General features: G+C 33.7%; 1 long non-coding RNA gene across 1 annotated transcript; it reads left to right on the top strand.

Annotated features, from left to right (window-relative positions):
* Positions 1–5,745: 5,745 nt before the first annotated feature.
* On the top strand, positions 5,746–17,886 carry LOC145283430 (uncharacterized). Its single transcript, XR_013868616.1, has 5 exons — positions 5,746–5,962; positions 11,133–11,202; positions 13,070–13,108; positions 16,156–16,320; positions 17,802–17,886. It is a non-coding gene; the product is annotated as an uncharacterized LOC145283430 (long non-coding RNA).
* The last annotated feature ends 2,618 nt before the right edge of the window (positions 17,887–20,504 follow it).

The following is a 20,504-nucleotide window of genomic DNA, read 5'->3' as shown; positions in this document are numbered from 1 at the left end:
ATCGTAGTATATTTGTGTAATCAGATTGGAATGTCTTTTAAAGGTCGTTATGATACTAATTAATAATCTAGATAATGGTGGTATAGAACAGCAAGATAATGATATAGTCGTTTTTACTGCATATAAGTAGTACACACACACGCATGCACACACACACACACACACACACACACACACACACACATATATATATATATATATATATATATATATATATATATATATGTATTGTGACGATTAATCAGTATCAGAATTGGGAATTATTGAAAAATCGGAACATTATGAGTAATCGGTATCGGAATCAAACAAAATTGTGCTTATTTTACAGTGTCAAAAACGATTATTTTAATTGCTTTTTATTTGTTTTTAAAGCAACATTATTCACTGCTAATAGGATAAATCAAATAATAAATACCTATTGCTTTTAAACTAACATTAAAACTATAATCTTACATTTGAGATAATATATACACATTTAACACGTGTTTTTGAAGTAATCGTGAAAACCCCCACAATTATATAGTTAAATATTTAGATATTTAATAAGAATCAGAATAAGTAATTGTATCGTAATCGTGAAGAATATTGAAATGGTCCCATCACTACTACATATAATGATTAAAACCGGTATATTCTTTACATGGAATAAAAGTGATGTTACCTCAATTAACAGCACTAAGTTAAAAAAGTCAAAATATAAGAAATATATATATATATATATATATATATATATATATATATTCATTATTCAGTTTTCACACCGATAAGACACAGTGAAACTTTGAAGTGTAGGGACTACTATCAGGGACATAAGTTGCAGAGATATTTTCAAGGAAAATGAGTAGCAAGATGTCTGTTCACATTACACTTTAACTTCTACATGTCAGTACTCTTGGAAAAGCAGAATTCCGGAAAAGAAAAGTCCAAAATCTAGCAGTTCTGGGGAAGATACTATTGGAGCAGAATGCTTTCTTACACTTAGGGATCTCTACTGTGTAAAGGGTAGGATTTAGCTGCTTGTCAGGTTTCTCGGGGGCATTTATGTCGAAGAGGTACACGTGCTTGTAGTTCGTCAGAGCATTCACCACTAAAGTACTTGTAGAATAGGCAGAGAATAAAACATCTCGTCGATGGAACAGAGCCTGAAGCGTAGATGACAGTTCAGGACCTATCAGGTTGGCGACTCTCTTTTGAACCCTGTCCATAAGTAGCAGATGCACTAGCCCAAGTGTGACAACAGTTCTCCATACATGGGCGAATGGTGGCCTTATAGAGGTACAGGATACTTTCAGACGTGTGTAGCTTTCTAGCACAGCAGCCTTGGCAATGTTCTCAATGTATCTGTTCTAACTCATGTTTCCTGTGAATGCTTTGCCGACGTCTTTAAAAGAAGTACTTTCAGGTTTTTGACCATTGCTATTAGTGGTAGAGAAGGTTTATTGTAATTATTGAAAGAAACAAGCTTAGTCATGGCAGCATTAAATGTGACCATCCATTTTTTCCCCATTCCACTACAGATTGGAGGTCATCCTCTAATGTTTCGGCTATATCCTTAGTTATGTGTTCATTTGTTTTTCTGTCGTGCCTGTTATAGAGCCTGGTGTCATCAGCAAATATACTCATCTCAGAGACAATTTTATCAGGGAGGTTATTTATGAATATTAAGAATAGTAAATGTCCCAGGATTGACCCCTGAGGCACTCCCGCATTTATATCATATTGTTTAGATATAGGACATCGCGGAAACCTGGATTCTTCTCTTGCTTAAGAAGGAGTTAATTACGTTATGTATACTTCCAATGATATCAAATTATCTGATTTTCCTGAGAAGATAATCGTGACAAACCCTGTCCAAAGCCTTAGATATATCATGGGCTACCGCTCTTCCCTCCCCTGCTTTGCCTAGTGAATGGTATATATATATTCAGAGATTATAATTAGAGTATCTGCTCTTGAACGGGCTTGCTTAAATCCATATCGGAGGTTGGTCAGAACTGTAGCAGTTGTAAGGTGATGAACTAGAGCCTGATTAATTAAGGAATCAAATATTTTGGCAAAAAGCAGGAGAATGATAATAGAATTATATTTAATGAGTCATATCTTTCTTTAAAATTCTTGTAAACTGGTACTACAGCAGTCGGGAAACCAATATTCGTTAAGTTGTTAAGTTTGGAAGGAAATTGTGCAATCTCAAGTTTTGACAAGCTTCTGGGCTTGACCATTACTCCTGATCTTAAATGGAACACGTATATCAAATCTGGCCGCTGGAAAAATTGTGGGATCTTTCTATCGATCCAGTAGATATCTCACTGCTGATGCTATTCTCTATCTATATAAGAGCCAGGTACGTCCAAGGATGGAATACTGTTGCCACATCTGGGCAAGAGCTGCTAGAAGGGACTTGTCCTGCCTTGATAGAGTTCAAAATAGACTTCGTAGCCTCGTAGGAGATGTCCTTTTCTCTTCCTTGCAACCTCTATCTCACAGAAGAGATGTTGCGAGTTTGTCTCTGCTGTATCGTTATTTTCATGGAAAGTGTTCAACTGAGCTTCAATCTATGGTCCCCCCTCGCCAAACTTTCACAAGAAACACTCGTCTAGCTGTAAACACTATCAATAATTTCCCCCACTCTTTATCTGTGCCTAAACCTAAACGTAGATTCCATGAACAAAGCTTCTTTCTTAGAACTGCACGCCTGTGGAATTGTCTTCCGTTTTCCTGCTTTCCGGCTGACTACAATATGGTTGTGTTCAAGTCTAAAGTAAATAAGTTCTTGATGAGCCGTTCCATATAAGTTATCAAATTTACCAAATTTTCATTACTAATGATTTCTATATTGACCAATTTCTACTGTACACTCTTTAACCCTTATCCTTGAGTGGCCTCTGGGGGTTGATAATGTGGTGATGCTTTTGTAAAAAAAAAAAATCTCAGCGGAGTATTATTTTAATAGTACAGAGATACGGGGCCACATGCTTTCGATGTGTCTAGATTTGTTATGGTACCATGCACCTGAGAATGATTTTCAGATCATCTAGTGGTGCGTCTGTCCGCAAAGGAAATCAGAGAGGGAGTGGTTTGCTAGTTCAATGTAGAGTTGGAGGCAAACCGAGTGTTAGTCATCTCGGTTGCCGTGCAAACAACCTCATGATTGTTTGATAGTGAGGGAATTGTTAATAGCCGATTATTTACGTCACTGTTTTTTTTTTCACGGTGGTCACCACTTATCAAGGCCCGGAAGCCACTCAGGGATAAGGGTTATTGCAAGTACAGTACGTTGGTGTGGAGATTTGATGAAGTGTTTACTTAAGGGGGCGGTTCATTAGGAATTTGTTAACGTTGGACTTGAACACATCCAAGTTGTAGTCAGGTAGGAAGCAGGCAGACGGAACAGAGTTCCACAGGCGTGCAGTTCTAAGAAAGAAGCTTTGTTCATGGAATCCACGTTTTGATTTAGGAACAGATAAAGAGTGGGGGAAATTTTTCACAGTGGATTCAGCTAGACGGGTGTTTTTCGTGAAAGATTGGCGAGGAGGGACCAGAGATTGGAGTTCAGACAAGCACCTGCCATGGAAATAACGATAAAACAAGGATAGGCTCGCAACGTCTCTTCTGTGGGAGAGAAAATGGCATCCCCCACTAAACCAGGAAGTCTATTTTGTACTCTGTCAAGGCAGGATAGGCTGTTTTTAGCAGCTCCTTCCCAGATATGACAGCAGTATTCGATCCTTGGACGTACTTGGCCTTTATGTAGATAGAGAATTGCATCAGTAGCGAGATATCTTCTGGAGCGATAGAAGGATCCCACCATCTTTCCAGCGACCTTGGCAACAGATTAATGTACGTGTTCCATTTAAGATCAGGAGTAAAGGACAAACCCAGAAGCTTGTCAAAACACGGAGCTTCTCATAGACGAGAGCCACCCATTTCAATTCATGCCAGATGGGGATCAGAGCGTAGATGATGTAAAGATAGGAGTTTGGTTTTAGATGCATTAAAGATAACCAGCCACGACTTCCCCCACTGAACCACGCGCTCGAGATCAGCAGAGAGAGAATCAGAGAGAACTTTTCATTTACAGCCTTTGATGTGATGCCGTAGATGGTCCTGTCATCAGCATAGATGTCAACGAATGATTTAAGTATGTGTTTAGGGAGGTCATTGATGTAGATCAGGAAGAGAGTTGGGCCGAAGATTGACCCTTGAGGGACTCCAGCATTAATACTGCAGGCCTCTGATTTTTGTCCATCGACCACTACTCTTATGAGCCTATCGGAGAGAAATGATTTAATGATTTAGAAAACATTTCCAGTTATACCGTAGCAGGAAATCTTGTGAAGTAGGCCCTTATGCCATTCCTTGTCGAAGACCTTTGATATGTCAAGAGCAATTGCCCTAGAAAGGAAGCCTTTGTCAAGAGATTCACTAATCCTGTGCGATATAACCATCAGCACATCTGTTGTAAATTTTCCAAAAATCACGGGTTCCTAATTTCTGTGCTTCCATGGGTTTTCTGGTGATTTCAGTATATTTTCTTTTAACTGTCGCAATTTCTCTCTTACAATTACTTTTAGCTTCTATAAATTTCTGTCTGTTTAACTGAACTTATGTCTTATATTAGAACTAATGAAAAGATCATTGTTGGCCCACATATGTTTTGCCTCTTTAAGTTTATTTAATCTTTGCCGTTCTTCTCTGTCTACAATTTAAACTTCATCTCATCAGAATAGATGGATTATCTTTTCCATATATCTGTGTTCAGCCATATCTAACTATTTAACTTTGACATATTACGTTTTTTTTGGTATTCTAGCTATTCTTTAATAGGCAGCATGCCCCACTTTTGTATATTTCTCACCCGTACGTGGGTTAGCTCACCCACAATTCTTAATTATGGCTTTTGGTGTACAGGTTTTGATTGATACCATATGGTTTTGAAAAGTTGAATTATACCTGAATTAGTGTGTCATATGAATTATGAAATGTTTTAAGTACGTTTTATGTCAAATCACATACACTGAAAAAGGATGAAAGTGATTGATAGACATTCAATGCGACATGGGTCACTTTGTGAATAAATTAAAATTTAATGCAAATTCTAACAACAAGTTGTTTTTTTAAAACATAACTAAATTAATGAAATTCCTCATGGACCGAATATTTAATACTTTATTCTTTGTAGTAAATGTCTTTAAAAACACGCAAATAAGCAGCGCTGATTAGTATACGACGGTCGTTCCAAAATAAAAGCCTCTTTTTTAACTAAAACATTTGAAGAGCTACGAAGACGAGAGTTGTATCATAAAAACTAACGACCTTTTGTGCTCCAGAATTTGTTTTCTACATAATCACAACTATTCCCCGATGCACATTTACCAGGAATTCAATGACGAATCTATGCTTCTGACACACGTCTATGACACCGTCAATATTTGAAACAGAGAGATGAAAATGGGACGTATTACCTTTGGAACAGATAATATATTGAAAATGAAAATACATTTTTAAATGCGTGAATTATTATTCACGTGGTCGCACTACGTCCCATTTGACAGTAAACATAAAAGTGCTAATGCACTCATTATTCAGTTTTTGACATAGATAAAAATCGGGCACAGTGTTTATTTATACATCAAAGACATGAGCCAAAACAAAAAAAAAAACATGAGTCGGAAGTGTTGTTTGGATCAGGAATTACAATTCAGCACGTTTTTTCTTGTGCAGATTTTTGTGACATCAATTAAACCTTGGGAATTAGGCTATCTGTTTTATTTTTAGCTGAATAAGCGATGACAAAACAACAAAACCTTTTTGAATATTACAGATGAAAGCTAATATTCCGCTTTACTTATTCATGATTAATGGATGCTAAAAATACCAAAACTTATGAAGGATTCATGAGGATAATCAATAAAAAGGAGGCTCAATTCGATGTCTGTACGCCTTATTTGCCAGTGATTTGGTAAGTACGCATCTCTCCTTGCAATCGCAATTTTCCCTTTTTTTCAAACAAGGAAAATATGCACCAGAGCGTTTTTTTCTTGATGTTAACAATTTTATATTTAATTCGATTCTTTACAATTGCTTATTCTTCAAATATTATAAGGGTCGATATATATATATATATATATATATATATATATATATATATATATCGTTCCTTTCTTTTAGTATTAATATAATATATATATATATATATGTTGTGTATAGTTTAGTGTTTATATATATATATATATATATATATATATATATATATATATATATTACTTGTATATATTATCTCCATACATAATATTTTGTTTTGCAGAAATTCCCCTTTAGACAAAACACTCCGTTAACGGAAACTTGTGATATATGCACTGACAATATTGTTATACACACACACACTGATTATATAAGATTACGTTTCCAATCCTCTGTTTTATCTTCATTATTTTCCAGCAGTCAACATTATCGCCCAGGTTGTAATTTTGTAATGGAATTTTTTTTAATTATATATTTCACCCCAAACAAGGCACATTGCCATTTTAGCGTAGGGAGCTACTATCAGAGTCAACAGCTACTGGGGTACTATGTAGAGAGTTGGACAGCAAGATGTCGCTTCACGTTACACTTGAACTTCTGCATGTCAGTTGAGTTAGGGAAGTACAGACCTGGAATGGAATTCCATAGTCTAGCGGTTCTGAGGAAGAAACTACTGGAGTAGAAAGATTTTTTACATCTAGGGATGTCTACTGTGTGGGGTGGGATGTAGCTGCCTGTCGGGTTTGTCGAGGGTGTTTACGTCGTGGGGACACAAGTGCTTGCAGTCCGTCAGAGAATTCACCATTAAAATACTTGTATAACAGGCAGAGGGATGTTACATATTGTCGATGGGACAGAGACTGAAGCTTAGATGACAGTTCAAGGCCTATCGGTTTGGCGACTCTCTTTTGAACCTTGTCTAGGAGCGAGAGACTAGTAGCAGATGCACCAGCCCAAATATGACAATACTCCATACATGGGAAAATGGTGGCCTTATAGCGGTACAGGATACTTTCGGGTGTTAGTAGTTTTCTTGCGCGGTAGAGAAAACCTACCTTCTTCTAGCGGTCCTGGCAATGCTTTCAATGTAATTGTTCCAACTCATGTTTCCTGTGAACTTTAGGCCAAGGAGTTTGGAAGATGTACTTTCAGATAAAGAGTCATTGGTGGAAGAGAAGGTTTCTTATATTGAAGGAAACAAGTTTAGTCTTGGCAGCATTTGCATCCATTTTTGTCCCCATTCCACTACAGATTGGAGGTCATGCTCTAGTGTTTCTGCCATTTCTTTAGATATGAGTTCATTTGTTTTCCTGTCGTGCCTGTTATAGAGTGTGGTGTCATCAGCATATAGACCCATCTCAGAGGCAATTTTGTCGGGGAGGTCATTTATGAATATTAGGAATAATAGATGGTCCAAGGATAGACCCCTGAGGCACTCCCGCGTTTATATCATATTGTTTAGATGTACGACCGTCGAGGATAACCTGGATTTATCTCTTATCTAAGAGGGATTTAATTATGTTAAGTATTCTTCCAGTGATTCTATATTGTGTGTTTTTCTTGGTAACAGCTGTTCGAATACTGATTTGGATTTTCTTTCCGCTCTTACCGGACCCCTTATGTGTTCGGATTTTCCGTTATTCACTAAACTAAAGTAACTGTTGAAGAGACGTTTCTGTGCGCGAACTATAACCCTTATGTAGTCCCCTTTTCGGTGTGTTTTCAAAGCATTCGGTTTTACCGTTGTTCCTAGGGTGATATATCGGTGTTGTAATATTTTTTATTCGGTAAGTCTTGCAGAATTCTTTAGGCTCTGAAGTAGTAAATTGGATGACATTGTCACTAACAAAGCAATCGATAACACACACACACACACAAAAAAATCGAATAGTAAATGTAGTAAATTAATGATTACCACTGTGGTGTTTTTTTTCTTTTCTTTTCTTTTGAAATCTTAGCATCTCTGGCCACGTGGGAAAACTATCCACCACTATCAAGTAGTCAAAATCCTCTGGTGTTTTCGAAAAATATATATGTATTCTGGACCACGGTTGTTCGGATTTGGACGAGAGTTTCTGCGGAATGTGTGGTGCCTTTGTTGCCAAGGCATATTCTTTACATATTTGAACCTGTTGGTAATATATTGGTTCAAACTAAACTGCACATCAGGCATTTTATTCTGCTAGTGTAAGAATGGTCGATATGGAAATATTGAAGTATTTTCTTTAGTAGAGATTTAGGTATAATGAATTTTCGTTACAAAGCAGGACTTAGATGTCTGAAGTAAAATCTCCGTTCTTCTAATTTCTGCTATGTATCTTTGATGCATTCATCATTCACTGCTTCTGTTTTGTTTTCTAAAAGGTCAACAGTATTTCCCGGATTGTGTTACTCATCATCTTGTTAATTCCACTATTTATTAGCAATATTTCGATTACCGAGTCCTCGAGCTGTTTCTTTTTGAATTAACATAGAGAGTCTGTCCGCAATGCGCAATGTATTTTTAAGATTGAAATTTTAATTTGAAGTAGTTTAATAAAAATTCTCCCCTAATCTTAATAAACGGTTCGCAGTAAAGGTGGGAAATCCCTTTTAGACCAAAAAATGGTAAAATCGGGCTTGTGTTCCGTTTGAATGTTAAAATACCTACCGTGCAAATAACACTGACATTTTGAGACTGTAAAGATGTATGGGTACCATCGTTTATTCTTCGGTTTTGGAGCGGCTTAATGAACCTTAAACGATCTTATTTTTTAGTTATATTTTACTTTATTTTTAGCGGGATTTAAAAAAAAATCTTTTTTATATACTTTCCTTACATTTACTTTTAATGTGGGTAATGTTAATTATTTAAATATTTTTTCTTACGATTAGCTAGATTACAATCATGTTACTTATCTTGGCTGCATATATTTTCGACTATGAGAGAGATAGCACGAGATAGCGAGAGATAGAAAGAGAAAGAGAGAGTTGAAGAGAATATATACAGAAGGGGAGAGAGAGAGAGAGAGAGAGAGAGAGAGAGGACGGAAGAGGGAGATAAAGGAAATAAAAACTGAGTGCATAAAGGCAGACCCTAACTTTCAAACACACCGGCAGGTATTTTAATTTAGGTATGGAAGCACAAGATGGATACAATTGTTCCGCTATTCTGCAAAACTGCTTACTTATATATTTGGGCAATATATGAAGCTAATTTTATTAATATATTTTTCTAACCTAGTTACGTTTTTTTATACGCTTTCTTTAAATATACTTAATTTAAACTCGCACAATCTATTACGATCGTTGTCGATTTCAAAATAAATGTTTGGTAATACCATCTACTTTATTCTAACTTAGTATATTGTTTGATTTTAATTTTTTAACATGTGAAATATTCACATGTTTAAACTCTTAAACTATTTTATAATCAACTATATTTCATGTTTACTTCCCCCCCCTTTGTAATTAAAAAATATATAAAAATACGTAAACCTTTTTTATCAATTATTTTTTTTATCTTTTAATCGCATATCTTTTCAAATAACTATGTTAATTTAATATACTATTTTATATATTTTTAAACTGTTTATATGTTTTAAATCTATATTATTTACAGAAACATGAAATGATAACAATGATTATGTGAGATTTTTCGGTTTTATTAGTTTCAAAAAGATAAATGTGCAACAGACAATGATATAACAGTTTTAAAATGTATATATTTTACATATATTACAAAAACATTAAATTCGAACAACATAACAAGTACGAATCCAGCAGATGATATCGCCGAAACATTTATTTTAAGTCAGCGACGATGCCAATAGATTGTGCATGTTTAAAACAAATATATTTAAATAAAGTATATTTAAATAAAGTGCATTAAATAAAACTATATTTGAAATAAAATGTAAATATGTTTGAAAAATAAAATAGCTTTCTATTTGCTCAAATATATAAGCAGACAGTTTTGAAGAATAGCGGAATTATTTTATCAATTTTGTGTTTACATACCTTAATTGGCAGACCTTCCGGCTTATTTGAAAATTAGGGTCTAGTTTTATGCACAATTACCGATTTTATGTACCGACTACCTACACTACAGTTTTACCGATAATGGCATTACATAGGGAGACAATTATTTGTTATTAATTATATACTTGTGTTTTCACCAATTTTGAATTCTATGGAGTATTTTATTTGATTTTCTTTTCAGACTGGTTCTCGAGATTTCGCACATGTTAACTTTATTTTTATTTTTTAGGGTGGGGGAAATTTTGCATTAGATCCACCTCCACAAATGTCTTTAGAATAACGGGTTTTATACGTTTTCGATTGCGTTGATTAAGAAAATATCATTCAAATTTTACGGAGATAAGTACTTATAGAGATATAAAGACCTGTATTATGCACTGTAATTCACTGGTTGTCAGGTTTGTATGCACGCACGATAAACAAATCTACTTCTCTCCTGCCAACATTGCCAGCCCCAATTTTTTTAGCATATGTGAGAAGGTATGCTAACAACGATTATCAAAAAATTGGGGGAAATTATTTTTCCATTCCCACCAAAAAATAGAGTTGTCTACTCCAAAATCCGTTTCCTACATGAGGATGTTGTGGAAGTCTATTCCGAAAGCCGTTCTTAACATAGGGAGTTTGGGATGTTTATTTCAAACGCCGTTTGTAACATGACCATACTCAAAGAAATGAAATTAAAAAAGTCGTAATTTTTTTGTTTTACAAGTTAAAAAGACGACATAAAACTGGCATTAAATTTAATACTATTGGTAGAAAAGTTGAAAAGAAGAGGAAGCCTTGAACAACAAACAGAAACCGCTAGGACTGTTACGACTGATTTTAATCACTCTAAGCAGTCCATATACATATGTATAACTTCTAAAACTTCTATTTTTACTTTCCGTTATTATTCTAATGGACCATTTTTGTAAGTTTATTAATTCTCACTGATTTAAACATTCCCTTAATTGCTTCTTTTTTTTTAATCCAAACACTACCTGCTTGTTATCCTTACTAAACAGTACTAATCGCCAGTGAAATCGAGATTATTTACTTTCGGTCACGTACGGACAAGTAAATTAATATTTTGGTATCCTTTTCAGTGTTGCGTACTTCAACATCAACTTCAACAAGATGGAATGCAAACTTTTTTTGCTGTAGTCATCATTGGAGGTAATACTTTATTATTTATTTCAAACGTGATTTCAAAATACAATTTACAATATAAGAACGAATCATAATACGTAAACAAAATGTAAAAACTGTTATTTTTAATGAAAAATAGTCAACTCAATATAATTTTTCAATTTCTATTTCATTATTTGTTCATTTTGATCCTTTTACATTTCTCACCCGTAAAGTAGGCATTTTATAAATAAATACTGCTTTTTAATTATTTGCTGAATTTCTAAAACAAAAATGACAATTCATCGTTCATATAAATGTTAATCTAATTGAGAATACTTTAAATATTTTTCAATAAAATAAAAAGGGTATTATTTTACACGTTTAATATATTTGCCAAGAAAATAAATTATTGATGGGTACATATTTATGCTGATACATCACTTATCAGAGACTATCAAAGTTAAGGGACCTTGAGTTTGATCATTTTAAGGTGGGGGCTCTTTTGACTAGATGATGTATGTAAAACACGGTCCCTATGACCTTTCACGCTCGGGGCTGACTGCGAATATGCAACAACAACGAAGAGATATCTACCGTACATTGTGATATGCGTCAACCGGAAACTTTATGTGTCAAATACCAGAAATATTATTTATAATAAATTATTTATACTATTTATTACATATTTTAAGATTATTGATTATATATTATTTATGTCTTTTATAATATATTATTTATACTGTTTAAATCATATTAGGTATATTAATGATAATTATTTTTATGGATAATAAGACTTTGCAAGGTTTATGAATTCAGTTTCTAACAAAATTCTTACAATTAAATAATACAGATGTGTTTTTTTAGTTAAACGCAAAAGATCTTTCTTTGAATATAACATGGAATCTTCAAGCAATAAATTTGTTTTGATTTATCTCAGCAAGTCACACCCTGAGCATGTAATTAGTCTTAATATATTTTTAAATTATAATGACCGATTTCCCATTATAATAGCACAAAATTAGTTGCATACTACTAGTAGATTTCAATTGGGATTTTACATATAAAATCTCAATTTGATGTGACGGCAGTTAAGTTGTCCAAACCTTAGTTCGGATTTTAATATTGTGGAACATTTTTATTTAGTTCTACTTCGATGAAAATACAAGTATTTTAGCATTACGACGAATATATCGAAATACAACGCGTTTGGCTCCCAAAGAATGTAACGATGACATCTACAAAACAGCAATATTGTGGCATGAGTGTTATTTTATGCACACGAGATTGACAACACATTTCTGAATATGCGAGGAGAAACTATGCATGTATTAGTTTATTTTCGTCTTCTTTATTACTTTTCTATATGGGGAAAAGATGCTGTAGAAAACTGTAGCAAAACAGTTAAAAATTTAGATGTATTCCAAGCTGCGTATGACGATATAAGACTTACTTGACCGTCAAACCCATCTCACTACCGGGATTTTGTCCTTCATATTATTATTTTCTTTGGCTTCGGGGTCCATTCTTCCTTCTCTGAATGCACAATTATTGTCTGTAGCTCTTTGAAAGTGGCATGCCGATCTCTATTCCTACGGTGATGATGTTTACTCCATTATGACATATGAGTATTATTTTTTTTGGCCACCCCCAAATACTAAAAAAAGATATTATCAGCTTAATTTGTCGAATAAAATCATTCTTTTTTATATGTCTCTAATATTTCATATTTTACAACTAAATAATCGTTTTAATAGATATGAAAGTAATATTTTGACTGTAACCAGGTAAAAATTATATTATAAATCTTGCCTTTATTACAATAAAATTAGGAATAAGATTAAACGTTACCTATTAATGTTCGTGTTTTCTATGTGTTTCTTTTTTTAATGTATTGTTTAATCATTCTTTTTAGTGTTTGCACTCGTTTGCCAGACATCAGCTATCCTGCCAGGTGAGTTGCATTAATAAATTATTATAATTCAAAATACATTAACTTGACCAGCGAATAGACTGCAAATAATTTTAGAATTTCTCTTAATGAAATGTGCTCAGACAAATTTGTTCTCAATGTAATACCCCAAGCAATAATGAAATTAACTCCCCTTCACTGTAGAGGTTCTCAAATGTCAGAAAGTGTTACACATTAATAATTTCCCCAGTCACTCCCTGTTTTCCTAATAATACCAACATATATAAATTTTAATGTAATGCTAACAAACATCTCACTGCATAACTCACCGCATATATATATATATATATATATATATATATATATATGTGTGTGTGTGTTTGGGATTGAGAGGGCTCCCGTAAGCCGTGGTGAAGGCAACCTTTCTAGGAGAAGCAAATCTCTGATATAAAAAAAACCATAAAGCGGGAGACCAGTGCCCGCATTAAGCTGGTCTTCAGTTTAACTTGTTGCTGGCTCTCTTGCAGTTGCTTGTTGCTGGATCTCAACATTTTAATAGAGAGAGAGACTTAGCTGTCGTACAACGCTAAGACTCTGTAACATCATCTGTGTATAGATACGCCCTCAGGCATTTGTCTATTAAAATGGTCCTGTGGCGATGGAAGTCATTTTGGGGCTCATGGACTCATCTGACAAGACGTTGCAATCATGATGTGTGTGTGTCTGTGTGTGTGTGTGCGTGTGTATTTAGGCAGTTTTCAATCATTGAAGCAGACATTGTTAACGTTCACTTTTTAAAAAATGTTTTCCATGTTTCTAATCATTATTTACGTATCTAAAATTTAAAGAATTAATAAATGTATCACTGACACGTCGAATTGTCTTAAGGTGACTAAACAAATGAACAAAAAGCTGAAAAATACTTTAGCAGTCAGTCTTAAACAAGCATGTAAAGACATTCAAACGTAACTTTTGTAAATAGTCACCCATATGGTACTGTCAACCACATGTCCAGACTAATCGTTACTTAAATTCGATGATCTGGCGAGAACAGGTGTGTCAACGTGATTCCGCAGTATGAATATAAAATTAATAATTTGAATCTTGCTTCGAAATTGAGAACTTATGCATTTACATCGTTAAAACTTCATTGGATGCTTCACCTTAGTAAAATATTATACTGGAATAATTATACACATGCAGACAGACATACAAACACACACACACACACGCACACACATATATATATATATATATATATATATATATATATATTACTACTTCATTTAATCACATGAATTAATGTACGAATATTTAATTTATGCGTAAATTTTCAGTATTTACTTCAACAGTGCTCAATACATACGTAGAGCTAGGTAGTAAGTTATGAGAATATATATGGCAATTAAACTACAAAACATATTCCGTGTTTTATTCTCGTGAGATAGGTCAGGCTCATACTTTTCATTCTAGTGAGAATTCGTCAGGCATAAACCTGACGAATTCTCATGGGAACGAAACGCGGCATATTCTGTAGATTAACTGCCATATATATTTTTAGAGCTTATATATATATATATATATATATATATATATATAATTATTATTATTATTACTATAATTATTTTTATGTTAATATTTATATTGCATATTACATCGTTTTCCATTACGTAATCTCTCTATTCTCGATGTACACGTATTTTATACGTATACTTGTATTATTATTTTTTTAAATAATTTTACCATAAGTTTTAAATATTAATTATCATTTATTGTACGCTTATTAAATTTGTATAGTCGAACTTTTCTTATGGGCGCGAGGTCTTAAGTTTACAGAGTTTTTTCTGGAGTTTACAGAGAGTTTTTTTATGTTTATAGTTTTCATTCGTTCACATAACTATTTCATTGTTCTCTAATTTAATATTGTATTTCTTTTTATTTTATGCCGATAAGTTTTCGAAGTTTTTATAAATGCAAAATGATTTAAAAAATATTTATAAAGAGCAATGCAGTTATGTTTTTGTTAGATTTATAAAGATAAAATTTTAAAATATTATCTTTATATTGTCGAATTTGTGTTTGTTTCTTATTCCTTTTCAATCTAGTAAGCAATCTCTTCTACGTCTTACTCTTTCCCATATTGCTGTCTTATTTTGTGAAATTAGGCCCGCTTTTATGTTTATATATTTGTATGTTCCGAATTTAATACTAAACGACAATGATCATTTTACAAATCAGCTTCTAGGTGAAAAGACGGCAAATGTGGCCAATATTAAGTTTAATTTATGTTTATACAAAGATAGCAAGGCTAGAAGGCCTTCAGAAAAGTTCGGATATCTGTGATTTTTGTGAATTTGTCATCATATACATAATACATCAATTAATAAATATTCTCCCAGTTTCTTTTTTGATGCTATCTTAACCCTTTACCGTAAAGTTGTACTTTCTAGTTGCCTTTCAAAATACAATATTACTTACTTTTATAGCTTGTCAGCTTACCTGGTCTTCAAAGTGCAGGTCTATGCATGGTTCAACAAGTGAATGCGGGGTTTGTTTATGTTTATGCGTCAGTTACACGCTTAATTCCTTCACGCGTGGTTTTCAAGAATGAAAATTTTATTTATCGCATAAAAATTGTGGCGGGAAAAAAGATTTTGGCGGAAAAGGGTAAAAATTCAAATATATAAAATTTGTATTGGATTTGATCCACAGTCATACTGCCCCTATCAAACAAACTAAGAAATATATTTAATAAGTATATTATTACTAGGGATTAACTTCAATGCAAATCTGAATTTTACCTTTTTGTGAAGGACCCTGGCTTAATGTTTAGATTCTATATATAAGTTTTAGGACTATCGTATCTTGAGATTACTTTTAATAAGAGGACATAACAATGTTTCCAACTGTTTTATCCGGGAATTACTTTAACCTTAGTACGCGTATTCTACACTGGTCATAAGTTTCATAGCCGCAATATGACTGCGGAGAGACCTAAATTGCCATCCACATTTTTATTTATTGTTCAATTTTAATAAATATGCAATTTTCAAGTTTGATTGAATGTAGTTTATACTCCTATTCTATAGGTTGGGGATACCCAGTGTCCAGCGTCAGTCGTGTTACACAAGGTTTCCATGGCTTCGATCCCATGAGATGTCCATATCTCCGAATGCTGGCACAGCGCTTCATTGCACCATACAGCAACTATTAAGATGTCTTACCTATCCGATGCTGTTTACTCTTTCCAAAAGGTAAAATTAATTTTAATGCGTTTTATAATCTCAGTTTGTCACTCAATATTTTACTCTTCAAATTCTGAGATTTTTTATCAGAAGTTAGATTTTTTTTCAAATCTTCGAATTACGATCAATTCATCAGCATATTTTAATGTTAATTTTATTCGTATTACTTGCATTCTTCGGACTATTCTTCTCATCTTGAGTGTCATTTTTATAACGTTTCGGTCGATATAACATTCGTAGGGTGCATTGTCTTGAATGCAGAAATCTTTCTGTCGAACTCAGGAATATGCACGGAATTTCGAACAGGACCCTTTATTTAATGCACGATGGAAGCATGGTGTTGTTCCGTCAGCCATGACGGAGTAAAAGTTGTAAGTGATCAAAGCTATATTTTCAGTGTCGCCCGCATTGAAGATTGGTCTCTACCCTACAAAAGGGTGTAATTTTTCAAATGAATTTTATAATTACTTTGTGGACGATGCATCGATCGAAACATTGTGAAATTAACACTAAAAATAAGAACAGTGGCGTGAAAAGTAAAAATAATTCGATTAATTGATACCTATCAATATTCAGAAACGTTTTAATTTTATGTATTTCTATTCAAACTGTATGAGGAGATTTGCTCTAAATTCACTAAATTGATTCTACACCAACTTACAGTTCAATTTTAGAGTGGGGCTTATTTAGCTATGCAAACTTAGTTTATATTGAACTTTTCCATCCCAGAACGGCGTTAACAAACGGGATTATTTGTTGAAAGCTTGGTTAGAAAAAAACCGCGGGAATTATATTTCGCAGTAAAAGCGTCTCCTAATGGAAAATTCGTCAAATTTTAATGAACTTACAATTTGGTGTTTATTTGATGATAATAATCTGAAAACAACTAATAAATAAGCAATTTATTACAAGGAACCAAGTTATGCGTGTGAATATTTTAGAGATGATGGTTCGGTTATTCGTATTATTTGCATTAATTGTACTATTGTTTCCATTTTGAGTGTGATTTTCACAACATTTCACTCGATGTAACCTCCGACCTTCTTCAGGTGTATCTTGTCTAACTCGGGAATGTTTCTGTCGAACTCGGGAATTATGACGGAATTTCGAGCGGAGCCCTGTATTTACTTCACGGGAGTAGAATGCTCATGTTCCGTCAGCCATCACTTGATAGAGATCCTTAGTAATTCGTAATTGTATTTTTCGGTCGCCCATACTAAGGATTGAACCTTCAAACTTCAGGAGAATATTCACTAACAAAACCTCACATGACGCTCCTTATTGCGTCTAAAACGAGGACATGTATATAAAAGTATTTCATTATATAAGTATAACTGAGTTGAAATACATTAAAAACGTAAATCTATTATTATTTTAATGCATAATAAACTAATCAATATTTGTATAATATAAAATGTATATGTTTATTTATTAAACGTTTTATTTTTTTGCATATAATTAAATGGCGTTTTTCTTCATCTGTTTTGTAGGGTTTCAGAAAATGAATAAGAACCACGTGATTGAAAAGAAACACCACCAAATGAATTGAAATAAAAATATCTTGCATCAACAAAATTGTTGCATTATTATTTCTTTGATTATCTTTAATTGTATACACTTAATTTGTTACCAGTTTGTTTATTATTACTATTATATAATACTCTCACTTACAATTTGATGTGATATGGCAAGTGTTCTTTGAGGAACTGGGGTTAGAATTGAGGTAAAGTTATTGCTTTCTTTAACTAAAAATGATAATTTATCAAGGCCTATAAACCACTCCAGGTTAAGGACTAATAGATTTGCAGCAGCAACGTAATAGATGGTAGTTCTAAATTGATAGTCCACTTTAGCAATAAACTGATACTGGCATCCTCTCTGGGATATTCTTTAGTCAGCTAACTGCTTTTATTACAGCTAGAATAGCTTACGTGGGTTATTTATACCTTTCATACGCAGTTTCTGGCGAAGTGGTTGAAATTTTACACCGTTAGCATGTGATGGCTGGTGGACTAACATTTAGCCTTTTAATGGAGCAAAGAAGTCACTATGAAAACACCAATGTTATCGCACGGTCTGGTATTTCTCCGAAAAGGACCGACAATATCCATAAATCTGAGAAATATACGTTGACTCCCTTTTCCAGAAGTAACACAGGTGCTTCTGTTTTTACATAAAATTTGAATATATCCAAAGGTAAAATTCTGGTCCTGTCTGGTTTTCAGACATTATCTGTTTATCTCTTGTTGCCATGTAGCGAATTCTGCCCCAGTTAGGCGAAGAGGTATGTTGCCTTTTCGTCCTATATAGGTTGCCCACCGATTCTTACTTCTCGTTGCATTAATCATTGCTTGATCCATAAAATTCATGAATAATGTTGAGGGCAATCAATTTTAGGTTATTCTAAAGGGTATACTATTTGAATTTCAAGCATTTCTACAATTCACCTAATTTCTAACTAGGATTTAATCTTAAAGGACATTTGGAATCAGGTTTATTAAAATGGAGCCAGTAAACATAGAAAGTAAGAGAAAGAGAACCACTGTTTATTCACGTAGGAAGGATTATCTAAATTAGGGTAATCAAACTTTACTATCTGTTTTTCTTCACCAAAAGAAAATAAATGTCCTTACATATTGGAGCATTATTTTTATTTTTCCAAATCCAATCAGATTCAAATTATAGCTTAACCTTCCACTGATTAAAAGCCATCGTGTGTTTGAATTTGCCATAGTAAGGTGTTAAGTAGATAGGAAGTTTTTCTGCACTGAAAATGTTTATCTATTACACTGGTCGACAAATATTTTGCTGCCATAAAGCTAATAAGTGATTTTCGATAATTTAGATCTGCTGAATTAAAACGTATAGTCCATTTTTTCTCACCAGGTCAGATTTTTTGTGTACATGAAATGAAAATCATTTAATTACTTTAATGTCTTTTCGAACTTCGAGATTCGGACTCCATAAATTATTATGTCCTCAAATCAAAGTGATAAGTCTGCATATTTTCTTTTATCGAGTGATGTAATCTTATCCAAGAGTAAACATTACTCATAATTTACCATATATTATATATCAGGATCTGGACATCAGTATAAAAGCCAGAGGATTTTTTCTCAAAATGAACTAAACTTGAAAGAAGAGATACATAAGAAAAGTTAAGTTTATTCGTTTAGTTTGGAGCTCTTTTTGCTAGATCGCGAATAGCCATGGCTTAAGATATCTTACCCAACAGTACTCGATTCAAACTCCTCAGCTTACCGTTCACGGAGAACATGAGTTGGAACAGGGCATCGATAATGCTACTGCAAAGAAAATGGGCTCACTCTACCCTGCTAGAAAGTTACTTACGCTTGAGGGGATCCTGTACATCTACAAGGCCACCATTCCCCCATGTATGGAGTATTGTTGTCACATTTGGCTGCTCATCTGATATTAGTATCTCCCTCTTAGACAGAGTTCAAAACAGAGTCGCCAACGTAATAGGTCTCGCGCTATTAGTTATGCTTCAACCGCTGTCCTATCGACGAAATGTTGCATCCCTCTGCCTGTTGTACAAGTATTTTATTATGGATGCTGCGACTTGTGCACCCTTGACGTAAATACCACCGAGAAGCCCCGCAAGCAGCAAAATCTCACTCCTACACAGAAGAAATCCCTAGATGTAAGAAATCCTTCTATATTAATAATTTCTTTCCTAGGTCTGTTATACATTGGAATTCCCTTCTAGGTTCCTGCTTCCCTGACTGTACTGACATGCAGAAGTTCAAGTGTAATGTAAACAGATATCTTGCTGCTCAACTCCCTACACTGTAACCCTACAAATTATATCCAAGTTAATAGCCCCCTATCTCAAAGTGGGTCTCTGTCTTGTTTTGGGTGAAAATGCAGTAAAAAATATCTTCGCTACCTACAAAATAACATTGAAGAATATTACAATAAACATCACCATATAAGTATCCCACCGCCTACAGTCCCTCTTCTTTATCACTCTTATATACTAGTGGAACACGGGTTTTAGGAGACAATGAAGAGATACTCTACCTTTTTGCTCTATTTTTTTTTTCAAATAAAGTAATCTGTCTACTGATTCTCCATAGTTGTCAGCATTGTTATTTCTTAAAAAAAAAATTGAACAAATAATTTTAAGAAGACGTGTGTATGCATGAATATTGATTTGCTCTTTGATCAAC

Source organism: Euprymna scolopes, chromosome 1 (assembly GCF_053919585.1).
Source record: "Euprymna scolopes isolate OS-2025 chromosome 1, ASM5391958v1, whole genome shotgun sequence".
In the NCBI taxonomy this organism is placed as follows: Eukaryota; Metazoa; Mollusca; class Cephalopoda; order Sepiida; family Sepiolidae; genus Euprymna; species Euprymna scolopes.
Note: the sequence above shows the minus strand (reverse complement) of the source record. Positions and strands in the feature narration are given on the sequence as shown.